Below are 14,610 nucleotides of genomic sequence, written 5' to 3' on the forward strand. Positions count from 1 at the left end.
TGCAGTGTGTTGCATAGTGAGTTGCATAGCGTGTTGCATAGCACGTTGCATAGTGTGTTGCATAGCGTGTTGCATAGCGAGTTGCATAGTGTGTTGCATAGTGTGTTGCAGTGTGTTGCAGTGTGTTGCATAGCGTGTTGCATAGTTTACTCAGTTTATTTGATCAGGGACAGTGCATATCAATCAACAGTTTTACATTTATAAATGAATACAAATTAAAAACTGTAAATTGTAATCATGTAACATGAGTTGCATAGCGTGTTGCATAGCGTGTTGCATAGCGTGTTGCAGTGTGTTGCATAGCGTGTTGCATAGCGTGTTGCACAGTGAGTGGTGCTCTATTTATGCTGGACAGGTAAGTAAAGCTCATTTCCCCCCAAATTGCCTGCCCCACCTATAAGAGAAGTAACAAGTGTACCTTTACGACCCCAGTGTGTTTTGATATGTACTCTTTTTAAAAGCCCTCTCTTTCCAAGCACCTGTAAAGGAGATACCATTAACACTTTGAATGCCCATCACGAGAATTCTCGGGTTATCAGCCCGCGGGTTGAATGCCCATCACGAGAATTCTCGGATTTTTTTATTTATTAGCGATCTGAATTCATATTTCATCAACCTAGTCTACCGTTGGTAATCCTGCCCCACCAGGCGCTCAGATGTGAAAAAGCGCCCCCTATCGTCTCCCAGATGGTAATGCACCATTTTGGATTGGACTCGATGAAAATGGATGAGAAAAAAAAACTCCGGAATGCACATTTTACTTCTCACGCATGTAACCGGAGCCGATCAGATTAATTCTGGACCCTCAGCACAGCGTGTAATATGTGTTTTACAGTATACACGTGGGATCAATAAAAGGCTTGATTTTTGGAATGGCGATCAGGAATTGGAATAATCCATTTGGATACCATCTGATCTCAGGTAAGGAATCTATTTTACCAGTCTTAGGATAATCAGACCCGTTTTCACGGAGATATAAGCTTTTCCCCTATAATGTGATATGGCTGTTTGACTGTAAGAGCGATCAGGAACTGAGAGAATCGATTTTCAGCGCGCGGCACCAGCGTGTACACGTACACATATACTATCGATAATCTAGCGTTTATTTGAAAACGATTCATAAATAGGCCGAAAAATTACAACGTTCTAGAATATTACAGTACAGGGCGATTATCATGGAATCTTAGTTTTTTCCGTGAAAACGAGGGCTTTTCAAAATGCTAACGGAAATGAACCGATAAAAAAACAATCCGCTTCGACAATGTTGACTGGAAATGAGTCATTGATAATGCGACGGACACATAGCCATAATTTAAAACATAGATTAGGCGATATTAATGCTAACATTGAAGTGGATGGTGGGCATTCAAGCACTAAATGTGCGCCCCCTACGGGGCACTGAAAGTGTTAAAGGACAGGTGTGAAGAACATAACCGTCTGATTAAATGGACTGCATAACATATCCATGATCCCCGTTTGTACTGTAATAGTAAAAGAAAATCATATTTTGAACAGTGTATTATGTTCTCGCTGGGCAAATTAAGTCTGAATGAATGAATGAATGAATGAATGAATGAATGAATGAATGAATGAATGAATGAATGAATGAATGAATGAATGAATGAATGAATGAATGAATGAAAACTTTATTTAACAGATTGCAGAATGGGTACAATACAGTACGGCTCAATACACACAATTGTTAAGGGGATGCAGACCTGAGAAAGACGTTTGTCTTGTTTCCATCAGGGTCCCCCATTTTCAATTCATATAGACATTTATGACATACACAACATACATGACATTTATGGCATAGGGACATATAGGTATTTAGTACTGATACATTTGTGACATAAACGGTATTCAAATATACAGTACTGTTACCCCTAGATCCTGACAGATTTTATACATCTGATGGGGAGGGGACTGTACATTAGGAGGGGGTGGGTGGGTGGGAGAGAGATATACATACGGCGGGGAGGGAATATATACATGCGGTGGGGAGGAGACTGTCTATTAGGAGGTGGTGGGGGTTTTGGGCATTTACGGTGGCCAGTTTCGAATTGCAGCCTCCCGTAGGTGCTCTTTAAGAGCGGTTTGGAATGTGGGTAGGGATTCACATTCCTTTACAGCTTTGGGTAGGGCGTTCCACATTGATGTGGCATAATTGCTAAACGTATTTAGTCCCTTGTTTGAGCCGAATCTGGGTTTAACATGATTTGTTGAGCTTCCTCTGGTGTAGTGGTTGTGGTATTCACTGACCTTTGGGAAGTATTTTGACATGTACATGGGTACCTTAGTCGTATAGTGTATCTTGTAGACCAGGCCCATTGCAAGTTGCTGTACTCTGTTGTCTACTCTAAGCCATCCTAGGTTGTCAAAGTGGGCAGGGGTGAGGTGGGTTCTGGGGGTAAGGTCAAGTAGTAGTCTGACCAGTTTGTTTTGTGATGTTTGTAATTTTGTTTTAAGCGCCTTTGAGGTGCTTTGGTACCATGAGGTGCACGCATAGTCGTAGTACCCTTGAATGAGTGCTCCTGCCAGAGTCTTCAGGGTATTCTTGTTTACCAGAGAGGAGATCCGGTACAAGAATCTAGTTCGTTGGTTGACTTTTTTTATTACATTGGATGCCATTTTGTCACAGGAAAGATTTGCCTCTAGGATGGAACCCAGGTAGGTAATTTCGTCTTTCCTTGTGACAATATTGTCACCCACTGCACCTGAGAAGCCGTCGGTCTTGCTGAGTTTGTTATTTGAACCGAAGAGAATGGACTCTGTTTTGCCCATGTGTAATGATAGTTTGTTATCAGTGAGCCATATGCAGATTGGTCTCTTCGTCAACAACAGCCTCTTCTTTTTACTAGTGCATTTAATGACTAACCAGGAGCTGACACTTGTGTGAACTTTAAACAAGCGATAATCAAACACATTCCCTGCCGAGTCGCCATCAACTCGCAGAGAGACGCAAACACTTAGACCCTGCTGTAGTCACCAACGCAAGAGACACCGGGTTCGAATCCGGCTGTCGGTGTTGCTTCCGGCTTGGACCGGCCGTCATACTGGCTCAATTGGCAGAGTCAGAGGGTGGAAGTCGATGGGTGGTAATCTGGACGTTGTGGACAGTGACTCCTACAGGTCAATTGGGGGATGCTTGCACAGCAGAGACAGGAAATGTGGGGGGTAGTGTGAGCCTCCCACATGTTACACCTCGCCAATAAGAGTCCGTGCTGGCAGGTGAAAAGATGTGACAGGCTGCCTCCTCGTGTACCGGAGGGGACACGTGTATATTTTCCCTAACGGAGTTACACTTCCGCATTCGCCAATCGTGTTACTCCTAACAATCGTGCCAGCAGGCTGTTACCCTAACCCTAACCTTAACCAACTAACCCTAACCCTAACCCTAACCTTAACCCTAACCTTAACCAACTAACCCTAACCCTAACCTTAACCCTAACCTTAAGCTTGGCCACTCTTTCGAAGTTGCTCTCTTTTGAAGTTGGTTAAGGTTAGGGTTAAGGTTAGGGTTAGGGTTAGTTGGTTAACCAGTTTGTTAGGAGTAACGCGATTGGCGCTGAAAAAAACGTCAGTGGTGGCCAATCAGATCGCGCAAACCGAACGCGGAAGTGCAACTCCGTTAATGAAGGATTTGGGGTGCTTTTTCAATGTATGTGATGTATAGATTGGGGGGGAGATGACCACAGCTAAAGCGGTGAGATCGAAATGTGCATGGAAGCAGGAGACGGTGGTTCAGTAGAGCAGGGTGATTGTTGTGAGGCACACTGCCAGCGAGAGAATGTTTTGAATTCCTTGTAAGAACAAAGATAACGGAGCGGTACAGAGCGAGGGAGAGGGGTGACCTCTTTAATGCAACAGTGAATGAAACGTTTAATGGTGTGAAAGGTTATTAACGCAGTTGTCATGACAACGCGGCACATGACAACCAGAGAGAAGGCGGGGCCGTCGTTGTTACGACGAAGATCTATAAGTCGAACGGTGTTTCCGGGTGTAAGGCAGACCAAGAGCGAGTAGGACTGAGATCACACAGAAGACACTCTCTCCTCTCATCACAGAGAGGAGGGGGGGGGGGGGGGGAGAATGCCACATCATCATTAGCTTCGGCTAACGCGAGGAGGGTTAGGCTAAAGACCAGGCCTGAACACTATTGGACTGAATAACAAAAGGACGATAGACAAACACACCGAAAGATCATTAGAATAGACTCTTCAAGGACAATACAATCTGTTAACATCTGAGCTGAGGTTTCTGTTTATCAAATAAAACCACGCTTTTCCTTGTAAGGTATTTCACGTTGTCAAAGTGTCGGATTCTTACGGAGGTGGAGAATTATTATGGTTTGCGGATTGTACTAACGGGGAGAGATAAGGATCTTATCAGCCAGTATAGAGACGTCAGGACCATTAAAATGACACAACGCAGAGGAATTGGATGGAGAGCCAAACAGACGAAGACGTGATACTGGCCAAATTGATCAGGATCTAACAGTTGGTGCCGATGACAGCCGGATTTGCAAGAGATTAAAACAACGGGAACAGTTGGTTGCCGAGAGATAAGAACAACGGAAAAAGACTTTTTCAATAATGGGACGACAGTGGACAACAGTCATCGGGGGTGGGAGAATCATGATCGAGCAAGGCCGGCCAGCCCTGGGAGAGAGCGTTGAGTCGAGCGGTCATGAGGCGGACCAGCGCTGTAGGAGAAACAGCGCTTAGGAGAAAGATGTGAGTTCACTGTGCACACACGGTTGTTTTGATCTTTTAAGCCAAATAAAAATGAACAGATAGTGCATCCGTAAATAATATGAGCAGAGAGCCATGGTGTTTTGAAAAACCAAGATGGGTTTTATCTACAGGGAATGAAAAACAAACGGGCCGGTGAAGGAAGGCAGTGTTCTAAGGGGTTAATTCCATTTTTGTTGGTCTGTAATATAAGGGTTGTTTTCCTCGCAAGGAGGCGGGAACGTGGGACTGTGATTTGGGAGAATCTACTGCAGCACAGAGAGTGGATCTATTATAATAATAATATTAGATATAGAGTTTAATTATACAATGGATTAAATAAGAATTGCACAGAAAGATGGTGCAGTTATTTGAATGGGTTAATTATGGAATAAAGAGGGAGTTTGAATTCCAGTGGGGCCTTCTCACACCTAATAGATAGGCAGGGTCTTCAGAAGACACATCACCAGAAGAACTGGCGCGCGCTGGGGGTCAAACTGGGATGAAGAGTTGCGCGGAGTGGGTATCGGAAGCTGCAAGTGTCACGCCGGAAGACAACAAACAGGGAACCGCCCTGTAAGATGGATAATAGGTGTGGAGAAGGTGGTAGACTAATAGCAAAACAAGGGAAGTCGAATGTACAGACGACTGCTGGTGTTGTGTTTCTGCTTTCAGCGGGGGGAGACACCGACAGCGGTGGAGACGACCAGGAGACAGACTGGAGGAGGAGGAAGCAGCAGGGGCCAGGCACCGCAGCCTGGTACACAGATCATCCACGACGAGAGAGAGGAGACAGCGGCGGTGGAGGAGCAGATGTGGAGAGGACAGCCAGAGACACTGAGCAGTAGCAGACCAGGGGAGACATTTTTGCCTAGGGGACCGCGCCCTGGGAGGAGGACCAGCTCAGGAAAAGGAGCCGTCACTGAAAGGGGCCCTTGCCCTAGGAGACGGGACCGGCCCAAGATGGGAGGTGTACTGTAAGAGGGAAGGGAGCGCTCTGATTTGGTGGGGTGTACCTAATAGGGGGGGCCGAAGGGTTTAGGTGTGTTGTCTGGAAAGTTGCAATCTGTGTTTTTCTCTGTCTCTCTCTCTCTCTCTCTCTCCTCCCTGACCGTTGTTTATCCTTTCTGGTTTTGGGTGTGATGCGGGTAATGGAAAACAATAAGGCAAAACAGCAGACGGCGGGGCCCTCATTGTTATGAGTCTATTTTTGTGTATAATTAATTGAAAAACCAAGGAGTCTGTTGATTCTGAAGGTTGATTAAGAATCAAAGGGGGGAATGAAGGATTTGGGTTGCTTTTTCAATGTATGTGATGTACAGATTGGGGGGGAGATGACCACAGCTAAAACGGTGAGATCGAAATGTGCATGGAAGCAGGAGACGGTGGTTCAGTAGAGCAGGGTGATTGTTGTGAGGCACACTGCCAGCGAGAGAATGTTTTGAATTCCTTGTAAGAACAAAGATAACGGAGCGGTACAGAGCGAGGGAGAGGGGTGACCTCTTTAATGCAACAGTGAATGAAACGTTTAATGGTGTGAAAGGTTATTAACACAGTTGTCATGACAACGCGGCACATGACAACCAGAGAGAAGGCGGGGCCGTCGTTGTTACGACGAAGATCTATAAGTCGAACGGTGTTTCCGGGTGTAAGGCAGACCAAGAGCGAGTAGGACTGAGATCACACAGAAGACACTCTCTCCTCTCATCACAGAGAGGAGGGGGGGGGGGGGGAGAGAGGGTTAGGCTAAAGACCAGGCCTGAACACTATTGGACTGAATAACAAAAGGACGATAGACGAACACACCGAAAGATCATTAGAATAGACTCTTCAAGGACAATACAATCTGTTAACATCTGGGCCCCGTTCCATGTACCTGGATAACTGAGTTAGCCGGATAACTTTAGCTGGATAACTGGGTTAGCCGGACTTTCCGGTTTCATGTACGTGGATTTTCCAGATCACCATGCCAACAGATCCAAAAGTTTGAGCCTGGTCGAAAGCAGAGTTCAAGTTCAAGTTAGCCGGATCACGCAGAGCCACGCCCCCGCAAAGAAAGTGACAGCTCGTTTCCTGAAACTATTCCCACAGTCTACGATCTGCATTATACCATTCTGAATTACGTTTTTGTGCTCCATTCTTCCAGAGGGGGCTTTTGAAATGTAAAATAGACCCAAAATGCTGATATTAAATTCACTTTGTCCTAAATAATGCACGTTATATATACCGTGGCGACGGTGGCGCTCGCTCGTGCGATGTACACATTATGTGGTTATTTTAATTGTAACTGGGATTAAGATGTCTGATGAGATGCGCTGTTTGACGGATTTGAGAAATTGAATGAGCCATTGACGTCACATGAATGAATGAGGATAAAGAAATAAAACTTCATTCAAAATAAGGAATATACTAAACACGGGTCTCTCGTTCATTAATGTATAAACAATGAATTTATCCCATCTGGCACAGTGGCCCAGCGGTAGTGCTCAAGCCTGCCAACCTTGTGACCCGGGTTCAAATCCTGGTGTTTCCAATATGATTTTTTTGAATATAATATTAATGATTATACGCCAAAGTAGCCTGGTTTTAAGTTAAAATATTATAAATCTACATGCATTGAGGATGTCATTCTTTATATAGCTCTCAACGTGCACCAAATTGAATTATTCCTATATTGCAAAAAAAAGGAGACGACTAGGGTCTTGAACCCCGGTCGTCCGTGTGAAAGTCAAAAGAACAACCCGTTAGACCACATTGGAGATAAGTTAAAGATTGACTATACATCAATCAATGGGCAAGAGGGCCGTATCGTAATTCTGTATAACAGTTAACTAATTATTTTCGCTAGCAAGATCTCATTTGATTATTCAATCCAGCAGGCAAGTTTAAAGAAATATAATCTGATTGATTGAGGTAATGAGGGACTTAGAATTAGCCTATAGATAACGCATTTAACTTGTCGGCGAGGCGATTGAGCCGTATTGCAATCTGTCAATAAAGTCTTAAATCAATTAATCAATCAATGCCGTTGAGAATCAGGGTCTCTGCCATCGATACGTGCTGGCTTTTCACCTAAAACGGCCGCGCGCATTTAGCCTGACTCGCAAGTCTGGCTTGAGTTAACGAGACTGAATCCACCTTTGTGAAACAGGAAAATCCCGGCTTCGAACATCGGATTAACTGAAGCTGGATAATGGACATCTTGATCGACTTAGTTGAACCACGTACATGAAACAGGGCCCTGAGCTGAGGTTTCTGTTTATCAAATAAAACCATGCTTTTCCTTGTAAGGTATTTCACGTTGTCGAAGTGTCGGATTCTTACGGAGGTGGAGAATTATTATGGTTTGCGGATTGTACTAACGGGGAGAGATAAGGATCTTATCAGCCAGTATAGAGACGTCAGGACCATTAAAATGACACAACGCAGAGGAATTGGATGGAGAGCCAAACAGACGAAGACGTGATACTGGCCAAATTGATCAGGATCTAACAGTTAGGGCAAATATACACGCGGAGGGGACATGTGATGCAAGGCTTCTATCCTCCCTACGACCGACCTGTGGGGGGCATATGCGAGCAAACATTCAAGACAGGGGAGGGGAGAATTGGAAACAGCGAAATTGGGATGGGAGAAAATAGAAAATAAGGAGAAAAAGTGGATCGGAAAAAAAGGAAGAGGGTATATATCATGTTTCACCTTATCTTAAACAAATATTGGACATTTAAAGACAGAGGGAATTCTTATTGCTCGCTGTCTTATTGATCCATTGTCGCTGCGCAATGCATTTCAAACGAACAGCGCTCAGGTGTTGAAGAGCCGGCAGAGGAGAAGAGTAAAGGGTAATATTGATCGTACAATGTGGCTTGGGGGATGAACTGAACAAACAATTAAAGTCTTATTAGCGAGGAAAGCTGTCCAGATGGCTACTTCTTCAACTCCACAGTCATCCACACACTTACTGAGCGCTAAATGGAGAGGCATGAATAAATACAAGCCCAGGCTTCATGTCGTAAAGATAATATTCATTGCAAATGGATGCTGTGTGGCGGCAAGCCTTTAGGACATTAATATACAACTCATCAAAACCTCAGGCCATGATTGGAAGTGTGCGTGTGCGTGTGCGTGTGTGTGTGTGTGTGTGTGTGTGTGTGTGTGTGTGTGTGTGTGTGTGTGTGTGTGTGTGTGTGTGTGGGTGGGTGGCTGATTTCACTTATGAAGGTCTTAGATTTAGCTTTTTCAATTTCAGATTACATTTTAAATTTCACTGGAACGCAGGAGGGTGTATAAACACACAAGCACGTATATATATATATATATATATATACATATTTCTATATCTGTGAAGCACATACTGTTGGTTTAACACATGCATATATTGACATTCAGATGCACACACAAGCAGCATATGGTGGTCGTGGTGAAATGAGATTGCCATGTGAGGAGAAATTAGCTTAGCCCAACTGCTGTGTGTTGGCAGGGAATCAAACCCGGCCTCCCTGCATGTGGGGGGTTCATATCCAAGCCTGAGAAATCGCTACGTCCTATGGAATTATAATCACACCGTAGGAGGTTTTAAAAACCCAATCTGTGATCCAAATGTAAACAAATAAGTAGCCCCGCCACCAAGAAAATAAGAATAAGACCTGTTTTCATTTTCCCAAAAATATCATGCCATGATTCATTGTATTTAAAAAATATGTATATATATTATGATTATATATCCTTTTTAGTTTTTATGGTAGTGACCAAAGAATGATGGTAATACCATGATATTACCACCGGTATCATGCTTTAAATAGGATTATTCCATGGCATTATTTAAGTACAAACATGGTACCATAGTGATGTAATAGTGTTGTAACTGCAGAATATACCAGTGAATCAAAAATAAAAGCATGATGTTGAGCTCAGTGGTCGATGGCTGTCAACAATGCACTGCCCCAAGCCTATTCTCCATATGGTAAAAATTATTGTGGATTAACGTCATAAAGACACACTCGTTGCTTTGGTGTAGCCTGATTTCACTCAATCACAATACTCAATTTCAATTAACTTTCAATTCAGTCAATTCGGGAAGTGATATCTTTCCCCCCTTATATCCAGTGTGTACATACATTATTGATTTAGGTATTACACTGTAACAACAACTACAACTGTGACAGTCTGGCTGTTCTCCAGTCATATAATAGCCAGTAACTTGCCATCTCCTAAAGAGAAAGCGAAACCTAAGTCCTTTACAATCTCCCTTCCACCCCTCTGTTTCGAGTCAGCATCACTCCATTTGGTGGGCCAGTCGGAGGACTAGATGATCACCTCCCCTAGACCCGCAAAAGAACCGGGACACCCTACACTACTAAGGGCCAAGTGGTAGGGGTCAAGGGAGGGTAGTATCAACTAATAATAATAATTCATTGCATTTATATAGCGTTTTTCTAGACACTCAAAGCGCTCCCCACAATGTAGGGTGGAAATTGTCTCCTTCACCACCACTGGTAGCACCCAACCTTGGGCTACGCAGGCTCAATGGCTGCCATACACTGGCACCAGGCACACCTCACATTACAATGGCTGAACGGCTCAGGAGACAGGGATGGATATCAGCCAATTAAGGGGGAGGGATGATTAGGTGGCCTTGATGTCAGAGACCTCATTGGGAATTTGGTCAGGAACGTCGGGGAACCCCCTACTCTTTGCGATAGGCGTCCTAGGTTCTTTAACGACTGAGATTCAGTCAAGACCTCAGTTTAGCGTCTCATCTGAAGGACGGCACTCGTAGCTGTACGGTGTCCCTATCACCGTAACAGGAGCATTGTTACTGACAAGTCCAGAGGACAGAGTGCTCCCTGCTGGACAACAACACCACTTTCCGACAGCAGCCTTCACCGGGGCTCGAACCGGTGATCTTCCAATCATGAGTCCGGAGCTCTACTCATGTAGCCCCGCTGCCGGACAGCATGTTTGCACTGTTCAAAGCAGCTTCCAGAGTACAGTACTGTGTGTGTGTGTGTGTGTGTGTGTGTGTGTGCGTGTGTGTGCGTGTGTGTGTGTGTGTGTGTGTGTGTGTGTGTGTGTGTGTGTGTGTGTGTGTGTGTGTGTGTGTGTGTGTGTGTGTGTGTCTGCGTGTGTGTCTGCGTGTGTGTCTGTGTGTGTCTGCGTGTGTGTCTGTGTGTGTCTGTGTGTGATGGCATTAAGCACTACATTTCCAGTCCTCATGACAGTTCCCAATTCCCGTTTTCCACAGAAAGCCACACACACACATTCACCAATACACGTGCACACACCCACACAAACACACACACACACAGTTTATTAATGAGTAATATGGAAGTCCGTCTGAGAAATATGCGACCTCTGACATGCTGAACTGGCTTTTCTGCTAACATATACAGCAATCGCTCAGAGTTGCCATAGAGAAAACAAGTGGAGGCCCCTGTGAAGCTGAATGTAAACACAGCCATTTAAAGAGATAGCGCCTCCGCCACAGGGGCGTGCACAGATAGGGCCGAAGGGGGGCTTGAGCCCCTGCCCTTTTGCCCCAAGAATTATTATTAGAATTGTTTTCAAATAAGAAGGCGGTTAGGTGGCCGAGCGGAGATTGCGTTCGTCACCAACCCCGGAGCTGTGAGCTGGATTCGCCAGCTCACAGCTCCGGGGTTGTCACCAGCTTGGCTGGCCGTCCACACTAATACAATTGGCAGTATTAGAGGGTTGGAGAAGCTGTCGGAGGAAGCACGTGGTAGCCTCCACTCTCCCAGATTATCTGACTGTGGGGGGTAAGTGCGCAGCGACCAGGAAGGGACTGGGAATTGGCATACGACTAACATTGGGATGGGAGAAAATCCCAATTTTTTTTTTTTTTTTTTTTTATCTTTTCCCCAAAAGATAAAAAAAAAATTCAAATATGAAGACGGAAATGTATACTACTATCTAGGGATGTCCGATATTATCTGCCTACCGATATTATCGGCCGTTATTGGCATTAAAATGTGATATCGGAAAATATCGGTATCGGTTTTCAAAAAAAATGTTTTTTTTTTTTTTTTTACATTTCTATAACCTTTATTTACCCAGGCAATCAAGTAAGAACACATTCTGATTTTATTTATTGTCAAAAGTATGCATAATGTTATGTTAATTCCACAACAAGACATATGTAATGTTAATTACCTGAAATTATTAAGTTTTTTGGGGGGGGGACCCTGCATATATCGGTATCGGTTGATATCGGTTGATATCGGTATCGGAAATTAAGAGTTGGACAATATCGGTATATCATTATCGGTAAAAAAGCCAATATCGAGCATCCCTACTACTATCCATGAAAAAAAAGACCTTATCAATTTAGAAAGTACCCCGCATGTACCCCCCACCCCCAGCCCGCCCCCGCTTGAGCCCCTGCCCCCCCCCCCCCCCCCCCCCCTGGTCTCGCTAGAACAGACACAGGGGGTTGCAAGCAGTGGTTCGCTGTGCTTTAGCCCCCCCCCCCCCCTCAGTGAGTCATAACTGGTTGTATATAATATTGAGAATAATATTGAGCATACTTTTTCAAGTCCAAATCCAGTGGATGTCCATTTGATGTTTGAATTTGATACATTGATACATCATAGATAAAGAAAAATGTTTTTAAAAAAAAGCCATTCATATAAATATATATAGAGAATAGAATTGATTGAATCTGTCAAATTCCACCTCTTTTTCTGAAAGACAGACAGAGCTCTGCATTTACTCTGAATAATTGCCTTGTAGCTGCTTTCCCCCAATGTAACATGGCCACTGCAGGAGTTCCTCTCTAGGGCCAGTGAGAGCACCAGTGTAGAAGCAATGCAAAAGCACAAGAGATAATTTGCAATAGATGCAACCTTTATGCGATATAGGCCATTCCCATTGCCACGCCCTCTTTTAGCCAATTGGTACGAACACATTTTAAATGCTTTATTTATGTCCACATAAATACAAAGTACATTAAGGACATAAACACTAACAATGCAATCAGCTCATTGGGAGTCATTCAGTTATGTTTGTGACTGTGCAGCACCCATCGTACATGTACAATATTAACACAGAGGATGTTTCAAATGTGGGTTAACAGATACAATAGCATTACCATAAACGATATCTACTCTATGGGTAAAAAAAAGCAACACCGTCTCCAAATAGAGCGGCAGGGCCGCCTCAGGGGGTGTGCGAGCAGTGCGGTCGCACAGGGCCTCGCGGGAAGGGGGGCCTCGCAATTTTTTTTTTATTTTCCTTTTTTATTATTATTTTATTTATTTTTATTTTTTTTGCGAGGCCCCCCTTCCCGCGAGGCCCTTTTTCATCACAGACCTAAAATCTAGTTTTGCTTATATGCTTATATATTTCACATTAGACACGTTTGTAGAATGTTCCTGGCTCTGCGGCTCTGCAGCAGACATACTCACTATTGGAGCTCTGGGGCTCTGCAGCAGACATACTATTGGTTTCAACGAAGGGAGGGGTTACATACATCATGTGTATGCCGGCGTGCGTCAGCTGCGTTTGACTATTTCGCGCGTGCAGCTTTGGAGGTTATGCTTAGTTATGCCAGCCAAAACGAAGAGGACGGTCATTCGGCAGATGGACTGAAGATGAAAGTTGTTGCATGTTAGACAGTTAGGGACAGCTAGTTAGCTTTAGCTATGTTATAATATCGAGTGCTAATGTGTGGTTCAGTCGGGATAGCCATGTGATGTCGGCTAGTAGCTAGCTTAGCTAAAGGCTAACTAGCGTTAGCTAACCTAGAGAGAGCGCGTGCAGCATTGTTATGCCAAGATGAAGAGGACGGTCATTCGGCAGATGAACTTCGTCAACTCCACGCGGTTGTCTCCATCCTCTTGGACGTTTGGTGAGTTTTTAATGCACTCTATTCTATTCCCGCCGTGGATATATCTCTCTCTCTCTCTCGGGAGCCAAACGGGCCGGCTAGCTGTTGTAGTAGCTAACGGTGTGTGGCCTGGTGTCAGTACCTGGCTACTCTATTTGCAGTTAGCCTATTTAGCTGATGTCGGCCATTGGCTCCTTGCTACTTTGTTTTCTCTGGTATAGACCCTCTTCTCTTTGATTTAAGTGTTGATCTTTGTCCTTTTGGATCTATGTATATTCATGTTGCCTTTGTGAAGTTATCTTTTCCTTCTGTTTTGTTCTTCCATTAAAAGTTGAATATCCTTTAGGGGCTCATCTTTGCTTATCTCTCTCATACATGCTCTCTCTCTAACACACACACATACATGCTCTCTCTCTCTAACACACAAACACACATGCTCTCTCTCTCTCTTTCTAACACACACAGACATGCTCTATCTATCTCTCTCTCTTCAATTCAAATGGGCTTTATTTCACATTCTTGTATTTCTCTCAGTAGGTATGGGAGTTTTAAGTTATTGTCGATGTTTTCAAAGTCTCTTTGGGTGTTTGCAATTTGTGGGAAGTATGTCTTGGTATAGTGGGCAGGTTGTTAAGAAGTGGAGCTCGGTTTCCACCTCATCTTGTGTGCAGTGGGTCTGTCTTCGCTTGGGAGCCAGGTCTGCCTATGGCGGCCTTTCTCGATGGCTAGGCTGTGCTCGCTGAGTCTGTACCTAGTCAAGGATCTTCTTAGTAGTGGGTCAGTCACAGTGCTCAGGTATTCTGCCACTGTGTACTCTCTGTTTAGGGCCAAATAGCATTTCAATTTGCTCTGGTTTTGGGTTGTTTCTTTCCAATGTGTGTGTCTCTCTCTCTCTCTCTCTCTCTCTCTCTGGCCTTGCTCTGGTGGAGGGTCAGGGGCATTGCCGGGTCTGTGCAGCGATAACACTGTATATTGACTGTAGAACGGGAGCTCTCTCTCCCTCTCTCTCTTGCTATATGTTGACTGTATCAT

At 44.3% G+C, this 14,610-nt stretch overlaps 1 protein-coding gene across 1 annotated transcript in view; it reads right to left on the reverse strand.

Moving 5' to 3' along the window:
- basp1 (brain abundant, membrane attached signal protein 1) overlaps positions 1–14,610 on the reverse strand; it is a gene marked incomplete at its 3' end in the record, with an annotated part of 133,341 nt that overhangs the window by 78,059 nt on the left and 40,672 nt on the right. The gene's annotated exons all lie outside the window — the stretch shown is intronic.

The sequence above is a fragment of the Notolepis coatsorum genome (assembly GCF_963971535.1).
Source record: "Notolepis coatsorum genome assembly, chromosome: 13".
In the NCBI taxonomy this organism is placed as follows: Eukaryota; Metazoa; Chordata; class Actinopteri; order Aulopiformes; family Paralepididae; genus Notolepis; species Notolepis coatsorum.